The sequence below is a fragment of the Dreissena polymorpha genome, chromosome 8 (genome assembly GCF_020536995.1).
Source record: "Dreissena polymorpha isolate Duluth1 chromosome 8, UMN_Dpol_1.0, whole genome shotgun sequence".
In the NCBI taxonomy this organism is placed as follows: Eukaryota; Metazoa; Mollusca; class Bivalvia; order Myida; family Dreissenidae; genus Dreissena; species Dreissena polymorpha.
This window is the reverse complement of record NC_068362.1, coordinates 31469327-31487111: the sequence shown is the minus strand read 5'-3', so window position 1 is coordinate 31487111 and position 17785 is coordinate 31469327. Positions and strand designations below refer to the sequence as shown.

The 17785-nt window shown below is 36.5% G+C and overlaps 1 protein-coding gene and 1 long non-coding RNA gene across 3 annotated transcripts in view; both read right to left on the bottom strand.

Moving 5' to 3' along the window:
- The window catches only part of LOC127841408 (uncharacterized), a 1433-nt gene extending 842 nt beyond the window's left edge, over positions 1-591 (bottom strand). The window contains exon 1 of the long non-coding RNA XR_008030969.1: positions 291-591. This is a non-coding gene — a long non-coding RNA (uncharacterized LOC127841408). The remainder of the gene's footprint in view (positions 1-290) is intronic.
- LOC127841392 (uncharacterized) overlaps positions 1-17785 on the bottom strand; it is a 605785-nt gene that overhangs the window by 496136 nt on the left and 91864 nt on the right. The window lies entirely within an intron of this gene.

Here is a 17785-nt window from a genome sequence, read left to right as displayed (position 1 = left end):
TTCTTAGAACAAAATACACACATCATTATGTGAGTAATTAATAACACATTTAAACGTCTGTTTCGAGGTACTCATTATAGTTAAGTTATATATAACAAGTAATGACTAATTGAGTTTTTTAATATTTTAAATAAAGAATCTGATACATACCTTCAAATATAGTGAAGTATTTCAAACATCTTAATAATTGATTTTTATATTGTAATTACACAGCTAGCAACTATTTTTGCAATGATTATTTAATATTAGACAACTACACTTAAGTCAATATTTCGTTTGAAAATAACAACCTGTCTTGAGAACATGGGTCATTACCTGTCCGTTATTCAGGTAAGCACATCCTGTACAATCCAAAGTAGACAAAATATTATAAAATATCACATAAATAAACAATACATTTATCTCATCAAGTATTAACATTCACTGAAGCATATTTTGGCTACGTTCCTTTCGTTCCCTAAGTGGTGCGTACTTTTTATGATTATGTTTACATTTTGAAAAATAAACTTTAATCACTTATCAAAGAAAACATAAATTGAATACAAAATAATGGCCTTTTCAGATTAAGTGTTTATTCAACTTAAAAAATAAACATATGCATGATTATTTGTCCTAAAACTTTAAAAATATCCGTTTCTAACCAAAGTTCGTTATTACCAATTAACTGTAGATCACCACAATAATATGGTATCCGTGTTGTGTAATAATATAAAACGAGTGATCTGTTTTGCTCTTATTAGAAAACCGGCATGAGTATTGCTATTATTCAAACAAACATTCTGCGAAATATTCATGTACAGATGCCGACTATAAATTAGAAAACGTCTAATATAAATTAAGGCAATCTAACAAGACGAAAACCTTTTCATGTATTAATCTGGTAAAGTTACTGAATCAAAATGGTATTCATTAAACAAAAACGATGCGAATACGATATATAAAAATGTTTAGTACTTAATATTTATACGTACGTTTATATATCTGTGGAGTCACGGATACACCAGCAAAGCGTCGCTGGTCATTCAAATTAAATGATTATTATTCACGTGATCGTCGATCTCTTATCACAATCGTTGTGGCGCATGAACTTATAATGTTGACACTAATAACTGCACTAACTCACCCCTGGAAACCCTAAACCTTGTGAGCAGTGTAATACCATTGGAGCAGTGTTCGCTATTTTGGCACGAACTTACATAGGGTGAGTAAATTGATTTTTTTTTGTCAAAGTCCAATTTGAAACAACTGTGTACTAACATTGATAACAAATGTATTTGCCTTCTTGAAGATAAATCCAGACAAATGATAAAAGCGATATCCATCGAGTTTTGAATAGCAACTGTACATGGCACAGTTTTGTTTACATTTTAATCAAAGCATATTTATGTAAAACAAAACACGTATGTTAAATGTCACAGCTGTTGCTCGTTTGATTCGCAGTATATTAATTGAGTACCTTTCCGGGAAACCTGGGCTTGGTGCATGTGCGAAAAGTATTGTTCATGATAAACCTGTTAAGTCTTGCACTATCACGAGACTGGCGTGCGTGTGCGTGTGCGTGCGTGCGCATGCGTTTGTTTGGGTGTGTGAGAACGCTCCAACGTTCCAAATTAAAGTCAAGTTATTAACATGTTCGTTGTTTAAAACTGTATCATTTTGTTGGACAATATTATAGCCCCACCTACCGTTAAATATATAGTGAGCGTTACAGTGGATGGACATATACATTTCGTCCGCTTGAAAGAAAAATCCACTTAGTTTATAACGCATTCTTATGTTATGTACATGACCCAAATATTTCAGGTAAAATGTAGTGTTGTAGCAATGTCAGCAATTAAAATGTTCGTCTCCTTAAAATCAACGTGGTTGAATATCGCTTGCTGTTCGACGTAAAACATTAGGTTAAGGGGTGTTGCGGCAGTTTATTTAACCGATGATATATTTATAGCAACACGGCTTTGCTATTATCACAACCCAATATTTTTGTTATCAGAATCCATTCGGTACCCCTCGCAAATTATCATAATCGGACTCGGGAGAAATGCGGGTTGAAAGTAGTCCGCCCACGTGATACCATTCTAAGAATGTTACAACAACAAAAACAATAACAACGACGGCGTCCATAATTCCTGTAGAGTTTGTACTTGCTCTGGCTTCAGAGCATAGAAAATCCCCATTTTCATCTTTGCAAAATGTAAACAACTCGCAAAACTGGCCATGTTTGTTTTTAATATGTAATTTTGATTCGCGTAGGCCCGCGTAGGTAGACCGCAATACCGCTTCCGAAATGTGTATTCATACTATCTCCTTCGAGGTACTTATCCGATGTTTGACGGAAAGGGCCGAGAATGTGCGATTGATCAGAATCATCACATATTACAGAGTGTTTTCATAAATCAAAGGTCGGTGGTTCGATCCCAGGTTCGGCTAACTTTTTTTTTACTTTTTTATCTTTCTTTAATTTAATTATTGTTTTATACTGGAGCTCTTTAGATGCATTGTTTACATTTATCAATTAAAAGCAGTTATCACTAACTTCAAAACATGCCGAAATATGATAACAAGCCCCTGTAAGTTAATGATGATTAAGGTCGAGTTGATACCGTATTGTTTGTGATTTAATATTGTATTATTATTGTTGTTTTTGGTAAGCTGTTGATATCCGAGTTAAGATTATAAACAATGTCTAAGGTTTATGCATATTTCTAGCAATCTATGTACCAGTACTTGGATTAGACTTTGACGGCAGGGATAGTTAAACAAAAAAATCTCTATTAAAAGTGCTGTGACCCCCCTTTTTATTTTTGTTTTATGATAACAATACGTAGAAGAAAGTATTTGAGCAGTTTCGCGGAAAGTTGTTAGACAGAACTTTTTTAAATTTCATTTTTGTGGTTAAAATAGTAAAAAATTGACGTTTTTTGGGGTGACATAGAAATTATAAAAATTAAACTTTAAGAATTTAACTTGCGTTCTCCATTTTTTTGGTAGTGTGTGGTTTAATCAAATGGTATATGATGTATCTTAGCTTATATTATATCTACATTTTGCCAATTTCATAGGTTATTAATCGTTTTTATGCAATTAGAGATTTTTCAGTTTTAACGAAAAAGTACATGTTATATAATGGTGAATAAAATCAAAACAAGGCCGGTGACCCAATGTTTTTATTTCATTTTTCATTTAGTATTTGTATATAGTACTTGAATATAAATTTTGAACAAAATCTATTAGATTGAAAAAAATCAGCAAAACTGCAGCAACACCCCTTAAGGTTATTTGTACGTTACTCAAATATATCGGGTATATGACATAGTATTAGGTACGTTATTCATTCGAAGGGCCGTAAATTCGTCAATAATGTTTGACAATATAAACACTCTTATGACATATGAGCCCCGCTCTTGTAAACAGGGCTTAATGCATGTGCGTAAAGTGGCTTCCCAGATTAGTCTGTTTAGGGAAACGGGGCCTAATGCATCTGCGTAAAATGGCGTCACAGATTAGTCTGTTTAGGAAAACGGGGCTTAATGCATGTGCGTAAAGTGGCGTCCAAGATTAGCCTGCGTAGTTCGCGTTGTTTCCTCTGTTTATTTATGTTTCGTTTTAAGGACGTCATTTTTAATCGAAAACAAAACAGTTAAGGCGGAACGTGTAGTTATTTTTTTGCATTAAGCCCCGTTTTCCCAGAGCGGAGCTCATTTAATTTGATAGATTTATCAAACATGCAAAGAGTTGGCTGATTAACACAGAGAATTCTAACATTATTTTGAATTTCACATTATCTGACAATAACTGCATCATTATTATGCAATAAGAAAATAAAATAACGAAGAAGATGATGTTATGTTCAGTAGTTATACTATTTTACGTTGACCTGATGTAAGTGGAAGGGATTTTTTTAAGAAATGCTATGTTTGATGGCATATATGGATACATATGGTAGAATATTTCTGCCAATCACATTATCCACTTAGCTATATCGAATATTTTGTGATTTTAGTTCACACATTCACTAATTATCTGCAATACATGTTATCAACATAGTTATTTTTCGATAAACCAAAGCCTGTTGTGCCCACTACGTTCAACCACATGCTCACTTGCGGCAGCATAATATCATTCTTTGTTTTCAGAAAATTAATAAACTAACGTAAATAACAAGCTTGTTTCGTCATAATTATCATGACAGCCTATGGCTTATTGAAGCTATACCTTATTGATGAACTATCGTGTCCGCTTACTGTATAGAGCCCGTATTTTGGGATCTTAATAGAAGATTTTAAGAACGCTAAATAGTGGAATATCACCTAAGTTACTATGCATATATACTTAATTTTCCCGAAGTCCAGCGTAAAACTCAATTTCATAGGCCTTCAAAAGTTCCCTGCTGTTAAGCGTTACACTTTATTGTATAGGCCTTCAAAGCGTCCATGCAGTCCAGCGTTGTATGCAGTCCATACAGTATTTTCCTGCAGTGCAGTGTTACACTTCATGATATATTCCTATGCTTTTTAAAACGTGTAAATGTTTAATTATTAAATATGCATACACTCTACGGTATAGGCTTTCATCAATGTGAACATTTGGCAGTCATCAATATCACACGTTTTTTATTGAAAGTGTTTTACATTTTTTGAAAGTTCTCATATTACCATGAGCTAATTTTGGAAGTAGCAAAACAAAAATGATGGCAAATTACACAACATTTATGAACGTACATTTATGCAAACCATGCAAATTGAGTTTTCACATTCAAGGCTGTTGGGTCAACGGATAGCTGTAACATGTAAAACATATTATTTTAAAACAAATTTGTTTTGGTAAATTATTATGATGAATTGCTTTGATAACCCTTACAATGAATTGTGTTGATAAACATTTGCAGTGACTGATTGGTAAATCGGATGTACTCGTTGCCTTGAGCTGTAGTATGAGAAATCTTTCTATGGACGAATACAGGAGCATTGGAGACTGGGGTTGGAATCAAAACGAACTCACATGGTACAACAGTTAAGGGCCACTAGACGAACGTTTGTATGTATGGAACTCGGTCTACCTCAGACGAGGTTCCGACGATGAATCAATCACAATACAGAGCCACGGTGAAGGATCGGATCGATTGCTCACAATACAGAGCAATCAGTCAGGGAGTCTACGTAGAGTTTGTCAACCGTGTATGAGGACCCAGCCAACGAATATCCGCGGCGCACCATCCGCCTTATCGATGTTAACGCCACGTGATCAGCCGCGATCTCTTATAGGACGGACTGGATGCTCGCGTTTGTGGATCAGTGTGATATTCGGATGCGGCCTCATATTCGGATGTTTTGTCGGTTATGTCCTTATTGCCTATCCTGCCATTGAAAAACTGGGCGGAATGTCAAAGTCGCATGTAAGTGTCATGCATCACTCATGGGATTATAACAAGTCGGACCCCACCGCAGAATCGACGACGTCACCAACACAGGCTGTCACTGCCTCGACGCCGCGTGAGAACGAACAGAAATATTACTTCCGGCCTCTGGAAAATTTGAAAACATCTGTTTTCTTTATTTTGATAACGGATGCCGGGTAATCGTGTAATCGTAGCTGCAATCGTCCAAAGATTTACCAACAAAGACCGTAAATGTCGAACAACCATTAAAATCACCATTGGCAACAACACCGTTGTCGACAACGCCGTTAACAATGACACACCACAATCAACAAATGCTACGGCAACTTCATCAACAAAAGCTGCGATAACTTCATCAACACACGTAACGACAACGCCATCAACACCACAAACGACAACTTCATCAACACAACCTACGACATCTTCATTTACGCATGGTACAACAACTAAATCGACATATACTACGTTTAACAGCGCGTCGAAAAGGACCTTATCACATCCGGATGTGACCGCGGGGGAAACTTTAGGAGAAAAACGCAAACATCGTCCTAAAAAAAATGCGTAATATTATATTGAATGTACATGTTTACCGGGCAAAAATATAGAGGATATTTGTTCATGTCAGTGTAAGATCGTTTGGTATTTCACGAGTGATCAAAGACAATATATTTTCTTGAGTGTCCCATTGACGAAATTAACAAACAATCTGACATCAGGAGTAAAATGTAGACGTTTGAAAAATGCCTAGTTTACGAGAAACGCTCTGGGAAAAACGAGGTTTAAGGCATGTGCGTAAAGTGTCGCCCCTGATACGCCTGTGAGGTCCACATAGGCTTTTCAGGGACGAAACATTCCGCCATAACTTGGTTTGCACTAAGAGAATTCTTCCTTATAACGACAAATACAATAAAAACGGAATGCCTCTTCCTTGATAAGAATGTCTCGACTGTACAGACTAATCTGAAATGACACATTACGAACATGCATTAAGCCTGTTTTTTCCAGAGCAATGCTCATATTACATTTACCTTCGCAATTTGTTCACACTAGCAAACTTTTACACTAGCGAACTGCAACACTAGCGAACTGTTACACTAGCGACCTGTAACACAAGCGAACTGTTACACTAGCGAACTGTTACACTAGAGAACTGTTACACTAGCGAACTGTTACAATAGCGAACTGTAAAACTAGCGAACTGTAACACTAGCGAACTGTAACACTAGCGAACTGTTACACTAGCGAACTTTTACACTAGCGAACTGTTACACTAGCGAACTGTAACACTAGCAAACTGTTACACTAGCGAACTGTTACACTAGCGAACTGTTACACTAGCGAACTCAAACACTAGCAAACTGTTACACTAGCGAACTGTTACACTAGAAAATTATTTCACTAGCGAATTGTTACAATAGTGAATTGTTACACTAGCGAACTGTTACAATAGAGAAATGTTACACTTGCGAACTGTTACACTAGCGAACTGTTACACTAGAAAATTGTTTCACTAGCGAATTGTTACACTAGGAAACTGATACACTAGCGAACTGTTACAATAGCGAAATGTTACAATAGCGAAATTTTACACTAGCGAACTGTTACGCTAGCGAACTGTTGCACTAGCGAACTGTTACACTAGCGAACTGTTACACTAGCAACCTGTTACCCTAGATAACTGTTTCACGAGCGAACTGTTACACAAGGGAACTGTTACACTAGCGAACTGTTACAATGGCGAACTGTTACACTAGCGAACTGTTACACAATTTACAACTAATTTTCGCGCATATGACTAATCCATATCAAAACAAACATTTGTATTTTATTTTATAAGTTCAATGTTAGTTATACATTATAAATTATACATTCGTTAAATAAGAATAAATTAAACTAATTGACACATAAACCCATACATTATAATCAAGATTGATTTTTGTTCATGTGTGATCGTTATGTTAATTAAATATTTATTAAGAAATGTAAATACAAGTAGGGATACTGTAACAGTATGAGTAATCGAAATAAAACAAAGTGGAAATATTGGAAGTTTAGTTCAATTTCAATGTATCCCATTATCTACTCACCAAAACTTCTATGATGGCACGCGAAACATTTATGTTGACACATTTTAAAATAAAGTTTCAATATTTTTGTGGTCAGCAGATTTGGTCTTCTTTATTTATAATTTTCATATGTACTCTTTATTACAGTGGCAAAGTCGCAAAATCACAACATAACAGGTTCCAAACATGTACATACGCGCGCTTACTAGGCGCGCACAACTAGGAAATCATTAGCATAGTTATGTATAGTCATATACCCAATGAGAAATAACTTATTTTCTAGGATCACTTATTTTATTTTCTGTAATGCTTTACTATCATTTTATTATATCTTAAGGTGTTTTACTAGAGAGTTCCGCGGATGAATAAAGGTAATGTCGTAAATATGATGACGAATTTTCATACAGCCTGAGTCCGACTACATTAGTTTCATGTACAATGTACTGTACTCATTCTGGAACAATAATTATTGTGCAAAAGTAAACATTTTCATAGTTTATTTCGAGCTGTTTCGAACACCAAATTACCAATTATAAATCGCCGTAATGCGCGTAAAGTATCGTAAAATATGTAATATGATATGAAATATTTATGCAATCTACGATCAAGGCTTTCGACAAGCCTTAAGAGCTTTTTAATGATCTCATACTTTCACGACTCCAATTTAGAAGTATCGAAACAAAACTCAGTGTAAATTACATTACAATGTATAACGTCTATTTATGCAGAGCTTGCAAATTGTTTTTTTTTTAACTGCAACGCCATTAAAGGTTTGTGGGTCAACGGACACTTCTGAAATATAAAGTGGTTAACATTTTAAAGTCAGTTTACTATTTGTAACCCAAGCTCCCAACACCAGGGTCGACCAGCGGTTAAAAGGTAACCATAGGCGACACACCTGTCCGAGTTAACAACCCCATATTAAGAATAGCCTTCAACTCGACCCCGAATACTTGTAATAGTGTTCGAGTGCATTTGAGACAAATATAAGCTGGTTTTATACCATTGGAAACTTAATTTTGTGTATCCCTTTGTCAATGTTAATTCTACGTGAAGTAAGTGATGGACGGATGTTGGAGATTTTGTGTTTGCAATTCATCGGATACAAGAACTCTTGCTGTGAATTGTGTTGATTAAATCCTTGCCGTTAAATATAGTTGCGTTGATAAAAAACGTCCAAAAATTTGTGTGGATAAGCCCCAACAGTGAATTGTATTAATAACCGCTAGCAGCGACTTCAATTAAAAAACGTTTACATTGACTTATGTATAAACGCGTATAGTTAATTGCATAAATGAACACTAACAATGAATTGTATTGATAAACGCTTACAGTGACTTGTTTATTACACACTTACAGTGAATTGTATTGATAAACACTTACTGTGCATTGCATTGCTAAGCGCTTACTGTTAATGGTATTGATAAACGCTTACAGTGAATTGCATTGATAAACTCTTGCAGTGCATTGTGTTGAAAAACGATAACAGTAACTTGTATGGATAAGCACCCGCAATGAGTTGTATTGATACACACTTTTAGTGACTTGAATTGATAAACACTGTACATTGTATTGATACACGCTTATTGTGAATTGTATTGATAAACAATTTGAGTGAACTTTATTGATAATCGCTTACAGTGAATTGTATTTATAAACGCTTAACGTGAATTGTATTGATAAACGCTTACAGTGAATTGCATTTATAAACGCTAACAGTGAATTATGTTGATAAACGCTTACAGTGAATTGTATTGGTAAACGATGACAGTGAATCGCATTAATAAACGCTTACTCTAAATTGTATTGATAAACGCTTATAGTGAATTGTATAAATAAACGCTACGTGACTTGTACTGAATTGTGTGAACTCAGTTCAGTGAGCTTTGATATGAGTACTCAGGACTTTGGAATAAACATGGATTCATTGGGTACAAAAGTCATTGACCCCCGAAAGAAAATTAGGGCATATGGGACCGGGTTTATCTCAGATACAAACATGGATCAATCTTATTGTGCACAATACAGAGCTACCAGTCAGGGAGTCTATGTGGAGTTTGTCAAACCGTGTATGACGATAAGGCCGCATTTAACGAAAATCCGCTGCGCACCGCCGGTCGTGTGGTTGGATTCATCTGTGTTGATGGCACGTGATCGGCCGAGATCTTGTATAGGAAGGACTGGATGCCATTGCCTGTGGATCAGTGTATTATTTGGATGCGGACTCATATTCGGATGTTTTATCGGTTATGTTGCCGTTGGTTGTTCTCTCAGTGAAATTCAGTGGGGAATATCAAAGGCGGATGTAAGTGTCATTCACCGATGCTGGGATCATAACAAGGCGGATCCCACCCCACAATCGATGACGTCACCATCAATGACGGCTCCAGCGTCGACACCGCCTCAGCAAGAACAAAATTATCACTACCGGCCTCTGGAAGACTTGGAAACATCTGCGTTCTATAGCTTGATAACGGATACCGTTGCATCGGAGCCGGAATCGCCCGATGATTTACCCATCCAGACGAAAGATGAAGTGTATTATCTTCAACCGTTAAAAACAGCACCGGCAACATTATCGTTTACACATGCTAAGAAATCTTCATCAACACTTGCTATGAAAAATACCTCAACTAGCACCGGTATTCCCAGTTTATAATCGAGTCAAGAGACATTCGCCAATGTTTAACCGCGCATAGCAAGACCTGTCTGCGGCCGACGTTGGTTACCAACGCACTCAAAGGACGATGATACCGACCTGTCGGGGACGGACCGGACCGTACCATATCCGGATGTGACTCATATCAACAGAAACAACGCGGCACGTGGCCGCGGGAGATACTTTAGGAGACCCAACGTTTGAAAGATACCACATCGCAAAATTACTCGTATACATATTCCATAAAGATGACCCACGTAATTTCGTCACACTGACAGACTGTTATACTATTTATAATTCCGCGATTAGGACCAGACCGTATAAAACTAATATTTCTGTTTATTTATATAAGTATGTACCACGCAAGTTATACAATATCATCTCGTTAAAAAATTACGTAAGTTGACTCACTGACATAAAGTGGCAAACGCTATTATTGGTTTGGATTTTATTTTCATATTTGGTCGTTTGGGTTCATTAAGAAATTACACAGAAATATAAATAATTATGTATATATATATGTATAATACTATGTAATAATATGTATCCGAAAGAACACCATGTAGAAAATATTTGAATTACAGTTTGATTTGTATGTTGCACATGAGCTTATCACCAAACCTTCTTAAAATAGCGTCGCTGTCGTTCTCAAACCTCGTAGTTCAAAAAAAAATATTTTTTTCGTCTTTTCCGAATATAAGAAGTCTGGCGCGTGTTTTGTGCTATATCTCGTAGCTCTACGCCAATCAGAGCCCTTGAAAAAGCCACGTGACGAAATGTTGTAGCTTGATTGTTGGCTTTTTTTTCGAGCGAAAAGTCGTAGCGATGTGATTGAGAACGACAGCGACGAAAGCACGCGAAACATTCTGTTGCAAAACTGCTAAATACAATTTAAATTTTAGTGGCGAGCTGCGTTTTTCGTCTTAATTTAGAATTTTTAACAGTACTGGTTGTTGTTACATGGATCTTTAAATCATTACAAAATATCAAGCCCATTACAGGTGCATTCACTCGATAACGAGGCGACAACAATTGCGAAATCTCGCGCATAAAAATTTCCATCGAATACCCGATGGGATCTTTAATATTTTCTATGATCACAACTTGTATTTTGTGTAATAAACTAGATAGTTCCGAAAATAATAATTAAACGTCATAACGTAAAAACAATGACGTATTTTCATTCATCATAGGTCCGGCGACTTTGACTATACGTTCCAGTTTACTGTACATTTTCTTGAAGCAGTATTACAGTAAACAAAGGTGAAAATGTTGATTGTTTATTACGCACTGTTTCCGGCAGCTATTTACCAGTCAATAAGTAATCAATCACCGAAAATTTTACTTAAAGACATACCATAAAACACATTTTCTAAATTCTCATGTTCTTTTTGCGTGTTGGAAATATGAAAACATATTTCTTGTTAGCGCAATACAACGCACAATAAAACCTGTTATTTACGCGAAGAATATTCTGTCGGAAACGGTAACTTATGTCCTTGAGTTGATACTATCTTTACAATAGTCTCATCTCAAAGAATATTGACTGCTTACGATTGCATTCACCAGCCGGGGTCATGTCGCACTTAGTTTGTCTCGTGAAGCCATTTTCTATCAATTTCAGTATCACTTAACAATTGATTTACCTACCCAAGTGACATCTCATTCAGCTCCAAATATACTGTGTGGTTGCTGAAAACAGTTTGAAAATAATTGTGCACACGATAATTCACAAGTTTGACATTTGAAAATTCACTAGATTTTTTGTGTTTTCTATTTATGCCATTGTGTGTGGATTGTTTAAGATAATACATACGAACAATCTATCCGCGTTCTGTGGTCACTGGGCTTCATGCACATTCGTAAACCGTAATCCCACTTTAGCCTGTGCAGTCCGCGCAGGCTATAAGGGAGGACACTTTTATGGAATGTTTCGTTTAATGCAAGTATTTCCTACCGAAACGTTTAGGCGGAACGTGCCGACCCTGATTGGCATCTGCGGACTGGAATGGTTTCTCTGGGAGGACACTAGGCGGAACGTGCCGACCCTGATTGGCATCTGCGGACGGGAATGGTTTCTCTGGGAGGACACTAGGCGGAACGTGCCGACCCTGATTGGCATCTGCGGACGGGAATGGTTTCTCTGGGAGGACACTAGGCGGAACGTGCCGACCCTGATTGGCATCTGCGGACGGGAATGGTTTCTCTGGGAGGACACTAGGCGGAACGTTCCGACCCTGATTGGCATCTGCGGACGGGAATGGTTTCTCTGGGAGGACTCTAGGCGGAACGTGCCGACCCTGATTGGCATCTGCGGACTGGAATGGTTTCTCTGGGAGGACACCTTTCGCGCCTGCATTTAGCCCCATTTTTACAGAACGAAGCTCAATCTGGTCAATTAAGACACGGAGCATACATCTACAATATCTGGCGGGATATGTCTACATATTTGATACATTCGCATGTCACTGTACAACTCAGCATACATCACTGTACAAGTCAGCATTCATCAATGTACCAGTCAGCATTTATCACTGTACACGCCAGCATTCATCAATGTACAAGTCAGCATTAATCACTGTACAAGTCAGCATTCACCACTGTACACGTCAGCATTTATCACTCTACATGTCAGCATTCATCACTGTACAAGTCAGCATCCATCATTGTACAAGTCAGCATTCATCATTGTACAAGTCAGCATTCATCACTGTACATGTCAGCATTCATCACTGTACAAGTCAGCATTCATCACTCTACAAGTCAGCATTCATCACTGTACAAGTCAGCATACATCACTGTACAAGTCAGCATTCATCACTGTACAAGTCAGCATTCCACACTGTACGAATCAGCATACATCACTGTACAAGTAAGCATTCACCACTGTACATGTCAGCATTAATCACTGTACATGTCAGCATTCATCACTGTACAAGTCAGCATACATAACTGTACAAGTCAGCATACATCACTGTACAAGTCAGCATTCACCACTGTACAAGTCAGCATACATCACTGTACATGTCAGCATTCATCACTGTACATGTCAGCATACATCACTGTACAAGTCAGCATTCATCACTGTACAAGTCAGCATACATCACTCTACAAGTCAGCATTCATTACTGTACAAGTCAGCATTCCTCACTCTACAAGTCAGCATACATCACTCTACATGTCAGCATTCATCACTGTACAAGTCAGCATCCATCATTGTACAAGTCAGCAATCATTATTGTACAAGTCAGCATTCATCATTGTACAAGTCAGCATACATCACTGTACAAGTCAGCATTCATCACTCTACAAGTCAGCATACATCACTCTACATGTCAGCATTCATCACTGTACAAGTCAGCATTCATCACTCTACATGTCAGCATTCATCACTGTACATGTCAGCATACATCACTCTACATGTCAGCATTCATCACTGTACATGTCAGCATACATCACTCTACATGTCAGCATACATCACTGTACAAGTCAGCATTCATCACTGTACAAGTCAGCATTCATCACTGTACAAGTAAGCATTCATCACTGTACAAGTCAGCATTCATCACTCTACAAGTCAGCATTCATTACTGAACAAGTCAGCATTCATCACTGTACATTTCAGCATTCATCACTGTACAAGTCAGCATACACCAATGTACAAGTCAGCATTCATCACTGTACAAGTCAGCATTCATTACTGTACAAGTCAGCATTCATCACTGTACAAGTCAGCATTCATCACTGTACAAGTCAGCATTCATCACTCTACAAGTCAGCATACATCAATGTACAAGTCAGCATTCATCACTGTACAAGTCAGCATTCATTACTGTACAAGTCAGCATTCATCACTGTACAAGTCAGCATTCATCACTGTACAAGTCAGCATACATCAATGTACAAGTCAGTTTTCATCACTGTACAAGTCAGCATTCATTACTGTACAAGTCAGCATTCATCACTGTACAAGTCAGCATTCATCACTGTACAAGTCAGCATTCATCACTCTACAAGTCAGCATACACCACTGTACAAGTCAGCATTCATCATTGTACAAGTCAGCATTCATCACTCTACAAGTCAGCATTCATCACTGTACAAGTCAGCATTCATCACTCTACAAGTCAGCATTCATCACTCTACAAGTCAGCATTCATCACTGTACAAGTCAGCATTCATCACTGTACAACTCAGCATACATCAATGTACAAGTCAGCATACATCAATATACATGTCAGAATTCATCAATATACAAGTCAGCATACATCAATGTACAAGTCAGCATTCATCACTGTACAAGTCAGCATTCATCACTGTACAAGTCAGCATTCATCACTCTACAAGTCAGCATACACCACTGTACAAGTCAGCATTCATCACTGTACAAGTCAGCATTCATCACTCTACAAGTCAGCATTCATTACTGTACAAATCAGCATTCATCACTCTACAAGTCAGCATTCATCACTGTACAAGTCAACATTCATTACTGTACAAGTTAGCATTTATCACTGTACAAGTCAGCATTCATCACTACATTTTGTATACAAATCATGTTCCGTAACGGTCACTTATTGTAAAGAAATATCAGTAGATACAAAACAATCCATTTAAATAAACGTTCAACCACAGCAACATACATAAACGGTCGGATCTAATCGTCATCAAAATAAGTAATTTAACTTATTTTGAGGAATGTTCCTAATCAATGTATTTATTATGTTTTCTAAGATTTCTATAAAGCAACTTAAGTCAAGTACTCTGTCTCCTGGAAGCCGAGTATTATTTATTTTAAAATCTTTTTTATTATGTTGAAAGAATTACTAAGTGGGTACAACCAAACACATTATTGTGAATTTACATGTATTATAAACCCTATAGTAGTTTCTGAAAATATGTTCAGGTTTTAAATATGCCGGTCTAATTATAGATATAATATTTAATATCATATTAATAACAATGGTATTATTAAATATATAGTCTAATGATGGTGCAAAAGCCACGTGGGTTATTTTTAACGATGGAGGATAAAATCAATCATGCAAAACTGACCAATGCGAAACTCTGAACGGTTACCAGTAAGGCTGGTAAGAGGGGGGGGGGGAGTTGTACCAACAAAGGATTTGCAAATAGCTGGACCAATGAACAATTTGGTCTAACTTAGTCTTACTTGGTCTATATCTGCCAAGAGAAAATTAAATCACTGGAGTCGATTATGAACGCCACGCAATGAAAACGCACATCAAACCAAGACACATGAAATTTACATTCACCAACTCTGGACATTGATGCCTTCTAAATTAATCCAAGAGCGGATAGCACGGAGAAGTTGACATGTATCAGTAGCGCACACATCTTGCTGAATAAAATCATCAGAAATGTTTATCAAATCAAAATATATGTCGATATATTGATATAAAACTGGTAACAAAACTCAGCGGTTGAAGGTTTGTAGTACGGAGCATTTCCCGTGGGTCGTATACTCCTCGTTTGCATAACATTTCGTCAGGAGCGGAAAGTCATCGGGAACCAATTACACAATACATCGAGGAAAAACCTATCAAAAGTCCAACCATACGAGTGTATTTGAGATAAGTTTTACACCTAAACCACACATTATATATTGTAAAGCTACTCACAAATGCTCGTAATTTGTTAATGAATGAATATAAGCTAATTTAAGTTCGACCGCTATCGGTTCATATTAAGTCCATGGAGTAATCTTATTTGAATAATGGCTGTCATTTGTCGCCAGATACAATTATTTGGTTCCAACATCAATTAACAATTTAAAGTTTACAATTGCGCAACGTAACAGCATTAAACACAGGCGACAATGGCAAACATAACTATTCTTGTAGAAGGCGGTAATTCAAGGAAAGTAAGTCATGAATGTTAAGAGGATTAAACGTAAAGAGGATTTCCATTAACATTTTTAAATACTTATTAGTACAAACAACTGACTTACAAACATACAAGATCATTAATAAACAAGCCCTTGATACTTCCGAGGTGGAGTGGGTAATCACGTGATGATGAAGAAAAGTCAAGATGGTGACGTCCATGCCGAAACAGATACAGGTTAAGGTATGTAGCATGATGCTTAAATGTTACGTGTAGCATATTTAGAATGAATATATTGAAACATACAGCATTGTGCCCATGTAACCTACTGATTAGCATGTTAAACCTAATAGGCAGGTTTACTTTATATGTTGAAACATTTAACATACTATTCAGCCATTTTATTCTATCTGGCAGCCTATTTAGCCTATTAAGCCAGTTAAATTGATAGGATATAAATATAGCATATTAAGCAAGTTAAGCCTTTTAAGCATCATGTTTAAGGTATTTTGCATATTCAGAATATTGGATAAATAGGTCGAAACAAAAAGCCTATTGAATCTATTTAGCAGGCTACTTTACCTATTTAGCATGTTTAAGTTTATACAATATGATACAGTTTAGAACCTACTTTGAATATTTAGTCTATTTAGCAGCCCATTTAAGATACTTAGCATACACGTATTTTGAATGTCAAATAATAAGGCTGAAATATACAGCCTTCTTAGCACACTTAGCTTATTTGGCATATGTAGCACGTTTAGCAAGTTTATCAAATATGATCAAATATAAAACCTAGTATTGTCATTTAGCCTCATTAGCAGCATATGTAAGATATTTTCCCTGTTCAACTAGTTTCTACCAAAGGATAAAAGAGCATATTTAGATCATTCAGCATATTTAGCAGGCTATATACATGTCGTGTTATTTATTTCCAATAAATGGGTAGGCACACTAAATGACAAACACGACGTATCCACCGGAAGCAACCTAGTGCGCGTAAACCAAATTCAAATGTATGTATGTTAAAATGCTTAAGTGTAATGTAACCAGTACTCAACCATACGCGAATGCCTGCTGGCGGGCTCCCGGATTCGTGTGTACTACTAACTTCGCCCTTTATGATGCCTGGTCCCTAACAAAAAAAATTAGTTTAGGTTATCGTATAGAATTGTGCATCTTTAACCACCTTAGTTATGAATCAGGTTATTTAGGCCATGGTTTTATAATTGTAAGGTTATCACAGACCCGTTTGGTATATAAGAAAACAACCCGCAAAATATGCTTGTCAAATACTAACCTACAAATAAAAGTTCATCTCATTTATTTCTAATGTTGCTTTAAGGCTTACGGATATTGAAAGTCTGTTCATTATTATTTCTACATAAATAATATGAATCTCAAATGTGAGTGTCATTCTACATGATTTAAATTCTTTATTTTAACTGTTTTAATGAAAAACATAAGAAAGACGTTCATCATTGTAAATAAATCGCGAATTTTTGAAAATAAGAACAGGTTAACTTCTAGAAATCCGATTTAACCTGTGAGTTCAGTTTCTACAGTTTAATTCCAAATTGGAGGGGTTTGGAGACAGCGAGGTCACATTCAACAATTTGCCGTCAAAATAATTATTTTTGTAAAATGTTTACAGCTTATACGAATGATGTTAGAATACTGTGTTTATACTCAACACTATTATTTACTGTTAGAACCTTTCCATTATGTCGTAAATATATGAGCCGCGGGGGCAACACTTTACGCACATGTATTAAGCTCGGTTTTCTCAGAGCGAGGTTGATTTTAATAAATAAT